This window comes from Caloenas nicobarica, chromosome 6, assembly GCF_036013445.1.
Source record: "Caloenas nicobarica isolate bCalNic1 chromosome 6, bCalNic1.hap1, whole genome shotgun sequence".
In the NCBI taxonomy this organism is placed as follows: Eukaryota; Metazoa; Chordata; class Aves; order Columbiformes; family Columbidae; genus Caloenas; species Caloenas nicobarica.
This window is the reverse complement of record NC_088250.1, coordinates 13,434,461-13,446,764: the sequence shown is the minus strand read 5'-3', so window position 1 is coordinate 13,446,764 and position 12,304 is coordinate 13,434,461.

Here is a 12,304-nt window from a genome sequence, read left to right as displayed (position 1 = left end):
GAGGAATCAATTCTTCGTTGCTCAGTGAGAAGGAAAATGGCACTACTGAGCTGGGCTTAGACTACTTCTGCCACTACGGATTTAATGCATATTATTGTAATACAAACATGTACAAGCAGGAATTCAGCACACTGGTAAAAAAGGGCAGTGGGGGCTGAATGCATGACCTCTTAGTGCTGAAGGACAATGCATTAGACATTGTAAGGATTCCATTCTGTGATAGGGTAAATAAACAAATTACAGGTAAAATAAATCTACACACATCCGTGCTGAGAGAATCTGACTGCCTAGGTGTCTGGATGTTGTGTGCATAAGAATCTCTAACCAAATACTGAATTCTAATTGACTCGCACAAGTCAATTCATACTGGATTTCACAAAGGCAATTGTCAATGCTCTGTGGTTGGACAGCTTATTGAACTGGGATAAAGTCATTCACTATTCTGAGCACACTGCATTCTGCAAGTATTGGTGAAACAGCTAAAAATCTCATCAAATATGACTTAGCAGGGAAAGGATTTATAAACATTCCATTGTAAATAGGAGCATATTGTTCTGATTTTACTGCCATTGTTCTGTGAAATTAGGATGAATTTTATCAATAATGAACAAATGAATTTTTGTTTATTGAAGATAAATGATTTTCTCTTTACAAATGGCATCACAGATTAAACATTGTTTTTATATTTCAGGAAGCTGTGGGAGAGCTGTGGAGAGTTCTGTTTAAATCACCCTAAGTGATGTATAAATCACCTCTAAACTGTTTCAATCACCTCCAGCTCGTAAGATAGGAAACTCTTTTTGTGAGAAGCAGCTAAGCATGAATTTTCATACTTGGAATGTTCTGATGCTTTAAATAATATATGAACATTCGGAATGCTTATCTTCTGCTTGGGACCCAGCTCACCTACTACTGTTTGGGGATGTTGGGGCTTGACATCCAGCTCAGCAGCTTGCTTCATGCCGTAACTGGTTCCAAGCACCCCAAAGAACATCAGCTATGATGCTCACTTCTTAATCTTCCTGTCTCCAAACTTAAATTATTTAAACAAATAGTACAGGCCTGGAAGCATAAGCCTGCTGTTACGCAGAAAAGACAAACTTAATTGTCAGGGAAGAAGGAGATTCCATGAAAGAAATAAGAGTTTATAACAGTGTGAAGCAGCACCATTCATTTTGCAAGTCAGCACAGCCTTCAGTTGTTTTGAGTTTCACATTGGATGCTCTCATTTGTGTTTTCTTTTCACTAACTCATCTATGAAATGCGGACATCCTATATAGTTTACATCAACTAGTCCCTCAGGCTTTGAGAATACTGTAGAAAACAATACACACCACAGACCCCTTTATCCTTTTATAATATACATCTTTAATATGGCACACAATAAACCTAACTTTGGCGTAGTCATGCAGAGCACATGTCACCTTGCTGAAAAGTGGGCCTGTGGGTATTTAAGGCTGAGTGGGTGGGTGTTTTATTTATGACATGAATATGATAACTCTTTTAATGTAGTAGCTGAATGCAGTAAATGCTGTTCCACCACCAACAATCGCACGCATTTGTTTAATGTAGTCAAGGGAAAAAAAGAAAAAAAAAAACCCCACAACATTTTTGATGTTATTTGTTTTTAAAAATAATCCTATGTATTCTACTGAGTAACATGATGGATTCTGAAAGCTGTGATGGCTTTTTCAACTGTTTTCTTTGAGGAGGTCTAATAGCACTAATATGGTTGAATTATTTTCACCATGTAAGAAATTTGTTGCTTTCCACTTTCATCCAATTTGTCTTCATCAGGTACCAGCTTGCTGTCCAGCAAGTCAATCTCATTCCATATTGATTTGTGGTGAGACAAAAGGACCAGAAGAAAGCAAAAAGAAAAGGAAGAAGGTAGCCAAAAAAAGAGAAGCACTTGACTTCTATTCTTTCCCTTTTGCGGCAGCCTGGCTTGGTTGAAAAATAAGCATTGTGGTATATGTGCAAAGAATTCTTCTGATATAGCTGGTATAAATTTATTTCCAGCCTCCCTCAGTATGGTATTTGTTTACTAGATTTGGCCAGTTAACGTTATGTGACAGCAGTTATGATTCAGCAGAAAATATTTTCCAGCAAACACTTGAAAAACCCACATGATGAACAGCTGGGGAAGAACAAACACATGTAGCATGTGTGTTTGCCCCTCCTCTCTGAAGTGCCTCATTACTGATAAACCTCCAAGCTCAAACATTCAGACCATGCTTATGTTCAGCAGGGCTTCGGCCCGTGCTGTGCCTGTTTATAGGCTGCTAGTGCAATGCTGTCACTCTGCGAAGGATGGGTGATTTTCAACACTGCTGAGACTGAAGCACTCTTCAAAATAAAGGTTCTGATCGTACGAGCTACTGAAATGCTCAGATTGTCACAGCTCTTGAGGGCAGCTGTGTTATAACATGTCAGAAGAACGTTTAACACGCTTGAGGGCTTGCAACAAGCACCATTTGGAAGCAATGCAAGTATGTAATGCGATAACAGTTCACTATAGTATAAGAACTAAAATTAACAGATAGCCTCATTATAATTTGCAAGTAGCTTATGTGCACAAAGTCTAACATGGAGAGAAATTGAAGCAATACTCTTGTGGATGGTTCAGTTTAGCAAAAGATCATTTAACAAAAAGGCACATTAAGAGCAGTCAGCTCTTCACTTTTCTTCTTCTAATGCATGTGCTTATGTCTGTTTTCTCTTGAAATGCCATCCATCAAAACGGCTTTCCAGTCAGAATTTCCTGAGGTGGTGATCTATAAATCAGGTACAGATCTGCACAAGATCGCTCTGACTCAGCGTTGTATCTGACCTAAAAGTATTTGTCGTCATATGGAAGCAAATTACAGCGCAGCAGTAAAACAACAAAAGCATTGCTGAGGAAGACTGGTGCCATCCTCGCCAGTGGGATGCTGCTGAGCATCACAAAAAACTGATCACAAACTGGGGACTAGAAGAAAATAGGAAACCAATAGTCTACACTTATTCAAAGGGATCAAAATATTCTCCTGGCAGGCTTGATATACTCTGTCGCGTCAAAAATCAAGGCAGTTTTGGCCATTTTTTTTCCATATAGAAGCATGACTGGTATTGCAAACCATGCCATATTAAAAGTATGAAAGGTACTAAGAAATACTGTCTAATGCTGCTTTAGCGTGTCATAATCTAAAACTTCAGTTTACCTTGCTTTTTATTTTTATTGCGCAGTTAACCAAGTCTTCAAATAGGAAGCAAAAATGTACAACAAACTTTTGTTATTGGATAACAGGCTGTCAAGGGAAAACAGAAAGTTCGATGACTACTGCACCATTTGTTCTCCCATTGCATACAAGGTAGAAAATATATTATGCCATTGAAGAATTCTTCACTTTAAGGAAAACTGAAAATATTTTAAAAATAAGATTTAGAAGTTAACTGCTCCTTTCATTCTGAATCATCACCTGGAAATTTGAGCTTTTTTTTATATATATATATATATAGGTATGCATTCTGTTTATTTTTATTCTTCGTTGAAAGATAAGAAACATGAAGGATGGGAGGGGGCGCATCATCCTAGAATGCTTTGCATTATTGATATAATCTCATATTCATTATATGGAAACACTTTAGCAATCCATCAACTCTGAAAGATCTGCAAACATTTTAAAGATGACAGCTTTAATTCCAGTACCATAAATTCCAAAATCAATTCCTAAATGTGGCTCATGTCCATAAGATAAAGAAAATAGGTGTTGTGGTTCGGATGTTTTTTGAATTACATTACATTATTCATAGACCAGCATAATGTTTGTTTGGGGAGGAGAAGTGTGGTGGTGGTGTTGTTTGGTTTGGTCTTATGCATGTGTGGTTATTTTATTTTTTTTATTCCCCCAGGGGCTGAAGAAAACCTCTGAGCATGGCAGAGAACAACATTTGTTTCACAGTCCTGGACCATAAATATGCCAAATCTACCAATCTTCATGTCAAGAAGCAGGTATCTTGAAATATATGGACCTGCTACGGGGTGGAAAAAATATCTTTCTACAGTTTTCTGCTCTCGCTATCTTTATTTTGAGGGAGTAAAGCCCACACACCTCTGTCTCTGAACAATACGTCTGCACAAACCCGGAGCAAATATGTGATGTTCTCATTTATGAAACTGGAATACAAAGAGTGCCTTTTGGATAAGCTAGGCTAGTTTATCTGTACAAAGAAAATAAATTTTTTAGATCCATGTTACACCTTCTGGAATTCTCAGAGCACCTTCTGTTTTTAAGCAAACAATTGCAATTCATAAAGTAATATACCTACAGTGATTTACAGAGAATGGTTCAGACCTTTATCCCCAGAAAAATCACATACTTTTCTAAATCAATGCTTTCTGGAAATTCAGAATCAATGCAGATGTCCTTTTCTTTCTTCAGTATTGTATCTATTCCTAAATCGTATCAGATTCAATAATATTAGATTGAGAGATAATACCATGCACGTCTTTTATCTCAATTTGACTAAACAACATTTACAATGCTCCTAAAGCAATGATTTTTCATTTGAATCTTCATGTACAAAGCTTAGGATTCAACTGAATTTCTATTTCTTCTTTGCCCTGCTGCTATCTTTGATGAAATTTATTTGGACACATGAAAATGGAAGAAGGCAACATGAAATTATTTCAGATCAAAAGTAGGTATCAACATTTCATTAGATGCCTGGGCCTTCATAGTATAAATCTGATGCTCCTGCTGTGATGATAATCTGCATGGTAAAAAAGTCCTCACAAATTCAAAAGATGTTGTGTTTTGACTGAGTGTCCTGCTACTTAAGTACTTCAAAAAAATCATCTACCTCAGTTCTACCATTACCAACAGGTGTCTCAGATCCCAGAGATTTTTGTACAATGGAAGAAATAGTCCAACCAAATACAGATGGTTTGGTTTTATTCTGCAGTGGTGCTAGTGGTTTGGCATTTGTGTTATCCCTCTTACTATTATTCTTAAAGGTGCTGATTCTGGAAGACAGAATATCGGCAGATGAGATTCAGAATTAAAAATGTTGATCTAGAAGTATTTGGAAATGAATTCTTCGAACTTGCATCTCAGTTCTGGTGAGTAAGGAATAACATTGTCACCTACAACCCCAAGAAAATTGTTACATAGAAATGCTTGTAATATTTCAGATGATACACAGATATTTTGCCAGTTGTAAATCTGAAAATGATTGGATTTCAGGGAAAGGAAATTATGTGATAAGGTGAGTTAAGAAGCAGTTTCATTTATGGTGTGGTTAAGCTGAGATGTCAGGATTTATGAATGTGTTGGAAAGGTCTGAAAAGTTTTCATAGAAACTAAGCAATATCAGTGTGCTTTTAAACTCAGGCCACTGTCAGTTCTTCAGTTCTCTATTTAATGTAATATTCCAGCCTTTCATACTTATGACAACTGCCACCAAAATTAAAAATCAATTATTTAGGACCAAGTGTTTGTTACCAAAGCCTGTGTCCTCTAACAAATTTCTGGTATATCCCTTGATATCAGCAGGCTTTAGGATACCCCAGCCATTGCTTTCTGTCCTGCAGGCAGGATTTCTTCTACAAAGATTTGGGGAAATTGTAAAATGCTGTTAATTCTCTATATTGTCTCAATACTAACCTACAAGAGAGGAATGTGCCAGTAACTGGCTAAATGGAATTTAGATCCCTTCAGGCTACTATGATACTTAAATTATTTTTAAACCCAGACACTGAAGTATGCCTGCAAATCTAGTAATATATTTTAAAATATCTTTATGATATTTGCAACATACGCAGGATAAATTAATGGCTGTTTCAGACGATAATTGCAATCTTACAGTCCAGGTAAAAAATACTACAAGAATAGATGTTCTAATGATGTAACAGATTTTTTTATTCTGGCATGATCTGGAAAAGGGTGAAACTAAAAGAAAATTGAAGAAGGTTGGGAAGAAAAGCAGGGAAACAATCACTGATCACTGCAGAACCTTTAAAGCAATAATTAGCAAGAATTCAAATGACACCTCCTCCCAAATGATTTCATCATTCCTTGCTACAGAGATTTAAACTGCTACTGTTATAATGGTTCTCAACATGTAGTTTTTCAACAGTATTTTCATACTGGCATATTTCTAATATCAGCTGACAAGCAGATTAATGTGAGACAAGGCTGGAAAGAGAATCCTTCCCCTGGTGAAGAGTTCAACACTTTTCTATGTAAGTGTTTAAAGCTGAAAGGTAGAGGGTAGCTAAGGTTATTTAAGAAACCTGCTGTCTTTTCCCCAACAGGGCAGCATTCAAACATGGCAAAATAGAGAATCAGCTTCTAGTTCAAATCTTTTGAGGGGTGGCATTTGCTCAAATCTGGAAGGACTAGAGAATCATAACAAAATAAACCTAACTTTGTATGCAATATGGCAACTAAAAATTGAGACTCTAAAAATAAAATATTCTGAATCACACAACCACTACAGTTAAAATACTTTGGACAATTTAACAGATAGTTTTGGGCATTTAGATTCTATTTGACCTATTTCTTATCATTACTGTTAAAATGCTTTAAAAAACCCACACAGACACATTCATATCTGTGTTGGGGTCCTACAGTTGGGAGCTTTCCTGAGCTGCATTTCATAGTTATAAATAAGAGATTTTGCACAAACTAGGAGTGATTAAAAAAGTCACTTTAAATGTGCTTTTTACAAGCACTAGTCCGAGTATTCACAAGCAAGGACTCAAAATATTAAGAAAAAAATACACGACTTCATCCAGCTTTCACCATTATGTTTGTAGCTTACCACACAGTGTTGATCCACTGCGGCATGATGGGTATCGTTCTGAAGGGATGACTTAACAGGTAAAAACCAGCAAAGCTGCTCTGATTTCAATGTATGGAATATATATAAGCTTAGAGGAAGAATCAGAAAAATCAGTTAGAGACAAGCTCTCCAAAGACACTCTGGGGATAAAGCAATAACTAAGAAATGGCCTGGATTAAACTGTAATAGTGACCTGATGATCTGAAGTTGGAAGCCTCACAAATTTTGGGGGCTTTTGTTTAAGTCAGGCATATTGACCAAGGTTCATTAAATGCTATAGTGTCCCAAAGAGAAGGCTGGGCATGCATAAACCCATTTCTGTAATGGCAGAAAAAGCCTATTTAAGAGAAGAAAAAAAAAAAAAAAAAAAAAGAAAGAAAAAAAAAAGCAAAAAAAAGCAGCACTATACTTCTATGTTTTAGAGTCTATGTTTTAGAGTTAATTGAGCTTTTCCAAGGGGAAATTTGAAGCAGGACATTATAGAACGATTAAAGACACCTGAATTCTCTTTGCTTACCTCCTGTGGAAACCCTAGGGATTCATAAGAAATTTAATGTTGTGCAATGCCAGCAGAGCTGGGTGAAGTCTCCAGCCAATGGAGAGTGGCTGTATCACTAACCCGTTTTTGTAGAAAAAGTTAAATAATTATTTGGGGGTAGCATGTGTATGTTGTTGAAAACACATTTACATTCTATTTTTCAATAGTTGTTTTAATGATTAGTTTAAACTTCTCAAAATAAAAGAGTACTTCTCTTTCGATAAAAATTATTTAAAATTTTTCATTATAATTTTACTCTTTTTTTCCCCTAGTTTTTATTAAGACATAGCTGAATATCTGATTTCTTGCTAGAGTAATTCAAATGCCGGGGAATACAACAATTAAATCGGAGCTCCTTCTACAGCTCTGTTAATGCAGCAGCCTTGCTATTTCTACATGCTCAGTAGTCCTCAGGCCCTTCTTTCTCCCTTGGTTAACTGCAAAGCTGTAGAAGCCCCAGGTTATGGCCAATGCACATACTAATATACAAAGAATGAGTTTGTTCCTTCACTGAATTTACATGCTTTAAACAGAGTTTATTTTTTTCTATTTACCTAGTGTCTTTGAATTAAAAAGAAACCTATTAAATTACATAGATTTCTATGGTCATCACTTCTTTTATGCAACAATGTTTATTCTCTCTGATACTTGCAAACCATGTGAAGGTTTTCTGAGCAAGCATAGCATTATCCTGATCCCAGTTCTAGGAGATCTTTTCATAAAGCAAAAAAGTAGTAGAAGTAAAGAGCATTACATTCCTTTAAAGGAAATAATTTTAAAGGATTCTAAAAGTAAACTTGACTGACAGCATTTGTGAAAGTGCTAAACAAATTAGAAGAACTTAATAGAAAATTTTAAGAACTTTAAAAGGAAGAAAACACATTTTTCCCCTTGTACAGTAATCTTGAAAATCCTTTCAAATAAATAGTGCTATGACATTTGATATAATTAGGTTCAAAACCTATCATGAAATGCCACCCATTTAAGGGCTTCTATTTAACAAACTATCAGGTCTTCGGACGAGAGGAAAAAAAGAATCCTGATAAACAATTAAACAAATGTCATCTATTTACTGGATTCACTTCTATTTGTTTAGTGAAGAAAACATTAATAGAAATTCAAATACATTAGGAAATGATGATAACTCTAGTACATTAATAATGCAAATAGCATAAGAAGGTGAATTACTTCTCAAATGAACAGTTATAGTATAACATTCTTCTTTTGCAAAATACACTAACTCATTTGAAAACAAAAGCAATTCTTTGTTATTTTGTCTGCAACTACTATCAAAATATACATCAGCATTTTGACCTGGTAGGTTTAAAAATAATTATCACAGGCTGAAGTCCAGCATTCAAAGATCAGGAATACATTATCAGTGAAAAAACTCCAGCCTTTATGCAGCATCAAAACCAGACAGTTTTCACCGTATTTGACTTTTCAGATGATCATTCTGCTCTGGAAGACAATTAATCACAACAATCGCTCTCTTGGTTTGGTATTAATGTGTTCTCCCCATTGTTTTAACACTGCACAAGATCTAACATGTGAAGACAACGGTCTCCGTCACATTCAGGTAATTATTTGAGTTGATTTTTCTGGTTTAAACTGAAGCAGAATTGTTTGAGAACTGGGATTTAAACTTTTCTACTTTTTGTTCATTACTCATAATAAGAAAAATGTTTCAAAGTGCCCTGCCACAGAGCAAAGGTTGAGTTCTGTTGTTGCAGTGAGATCAGCATTTCAGCAGCTGTCACACAGATTAGAGTCACAGACATGGTGATGGGATAAAATCTCAAATGACACTTTTATTTGTAAAGCTGTGTAAGACTAAACATTTATTAGTATCCTCTGCAAAAGTGGTGTGCAGGCTTTAAGTACTCTCAATGCATAGGTATGTGATTTCCATCTGTACCATGACAACAAGGTCATATCCAGACCCCTCTGTCTGAGTAAGAACGGCCTCGGATGAAGTGTTGGAAAACAGGGTCCGTGAAAGTGGAAGATCTGTCCCTGTTTCCAGAAGCTCAAAATCTACTGGTTGGTCCTGAGCTAAAAGGTCAGCCTCTCACTCCTCAAATTTCTTTATTTATTGTTATCCTTTGTCCTCTGGCTACACTAACCCTATGACTAGGGAATCTGGCACACCTCTCCATATGACCCACACTGTGTGAGTTTCTCATTGCTTTTTTAATCTTAAATTGTGCTTTATTTATCATTGGCCCCTATGTCCAATAGACACATACATCACCTTGAAGCAGCTCTTCTGATGGACAGTGCGTAGTCTTATATCCCTATCCAAATTACCGTTCTTGATATACAGTAATTAACCTTTTCATATATCCTTATCATGAACTTCAGACAGCCTCAAACACGGTAACTTAACAGTTCAAGGACACTGAAGTTTATTGCAATATTTCAATGCTGCTTTTTCCCAGGTCTGCAGCTTGCAGTTTTCTAACCTTGCTCCCACATGGCTGCAACAGGAAAGTATTAGGTCACCCTGATCCAAGCACTGTCATCAAACTGACGACACATCAACTCGTGTCCTCTGAAAATGTATACCTGGCTATTTTGACCCACTGCCATATATTAAAAAAAATCCATAGACACCACACAGCCAAATGGAAGCATAACCACACTCTGTGAGAACATCTTCTAGAAGAGAATAAGTGTGGAGGAAGGTGGGGAAGGATGTGATATTATAGAATCACAGAATCATTTTGGCTGGAAGAGACCCTCAAGATCACCGAGTCCAAACATAACATAACTCCAACATCAAACCATGTCCTTAAGAACCTCATCTAAATATCTTTTAAACACTTCCAGGGATGGTGACTCCACCACTTCCCTGGGCAGCCTGTTCCAATGCCCGATAACCCTTTCCATTAAGAATTTTTTCCTCATATCCAATCTAAACCTCCCCTGGCACAACTTGAGGCCATTTCCTCTTGTCCTATCACTTGCTACTTGAGAGAAGAGACCAATGCCCTCCATGCTACAACCTCCTTTCAGATAGTTGTAGACAACAATATAAGTATATCCTATAATTACCTGATCTCTTTCACCTATCAAATTGCAGAATACCAGGGAGGGGTAAAGGGGGACTCAGGAGGCAGGTCTTCAACAGTTTTGAATTTAAAAAAAAAAAAAAAAAAAAAAAAAAAATCCAACCACCTAAAGCCTGCTTGTTCTGCCCAATGGATCAGATTTTTATAGCAGAAGAAACAGACCTTTCCTGAATGTCCTAAAAGAACAATCTTACAAGAGCTACATGAAACATCAAACTCACCTCTTCAATCACAAATGCATGGACACATATGGCACTCGCACCAGAATTTCCCATGTAACCTGGCACTAACTTTAAGCTTGGCACAAACCTCCTCCAGAACCATCTGCACATGCACTTTCAGGGTCTGAAATCAAATGAATCCACCCCAAAGCAGGAGCAGCAGGAAGTACTGTGCAATGACAGAAGTGTCTAGGCCCTGTTCATAAGATACGGCACACCAAAGACTCACAGATCTACCTGCAGATAGCCATGTTTGGAGCACTCCCACTCCCCAGGGACCAGAAATTCCACAGGTAGTAAAACCATCCCAGCCACTAAGCACTGAGCATGTAAGTGTGCACAAGTGAAATTATTCATAAGGCACTTGATTAAAATACAATATTTTGTATGAACTTCTATATTTAATGTCTGCTTTTCTATTTTCAATATGCAACTTGTGACTGATTCATGTCTCTTCACTAAACTACTTTTTAAAGAAAAAAGACATTGTTCCCCCACATTACAACTTGAAATACTTAGATTCTGAAGTTACCTTATTAAGAAACATATTTCAGTTTTAATCAAAGTTTAAGAATTTACCAAAGAGTGGACTTGAATAGGATGATGTTTTTTCCACTACAGACATTGTGAGGGAATTACTCTGACTGGACACTTACCTTAGAACAACATAAAAGTATTAACTGGGTAATTTAATTCAAAATCTAGTAGTGACTTAAGGCATTTCAGAATTACCACAGAAACTCAAGAAGCAATAAATAATGTGTTATATCATTAAGGACTAAATTTTAATGCATTTTGCATTAGGATGAAAGGTGCTAAATAAATGTGGGGGATTTATTATTATTACTGGAATATTTATAGGCTAATATGTCCAAAACTCAAGTTTTATGAGATAGCAAACTAATAAATATTTTAAAACATTTATAGTGTCATTAAAAATGGACCTACCTGCAGAGTTAGCTGCTATCCATGTGAGTGTGAATGGCAGAAACAGACCTGGCTCTGTAAAACAATAACAATTTTGCTCCGGGTTTTTAAAATTCTTTCTTCAAGGAAATGTCTTGGAAATGAAACAGGCTGGAATTTGTCCTTCGATCTGGAAACTAGAAGAGAAATGTAATTATTGGACAAATAATCATAAGCAATGAGGTGGTTCCTCAAGATTCATTTTGAAGTCCCACATATGGTATGATTCATAGTATCAAAACAGAATAAACCAATTTTATGGCAGTAATCTATATCTTCGCTATGTGTAATTATAGTATTTGTGTTAATCGTCAAATATACTTAAAATACATAGTATAGAATATAGTGCATTGCACTAAATCTGTATTACAAATAAAGTATAATCATGTTACTATGGACAAGTTACATTTTTATATACATACACATGCGCTTACTTATAAGATTTTAATGTAACTTAAAGTCTCTGTGTCGGTCTTCAGTAAAGAAGGTGCATGAAAGGAATCACAGAGCATTCACAAAGCCAGGTCTACAAAACATTCCCCTCAAATGCTGCATATGTCAACAGCAGAGCACGGGGAATTGTTAGAAGGAAAAAAAGGTCTGAACAAATATTTTGAGGAAGACCTTGCTCAATTCATAAAAGGCGTGCCAAGAGCTGAGCATCACAGCCATATTGA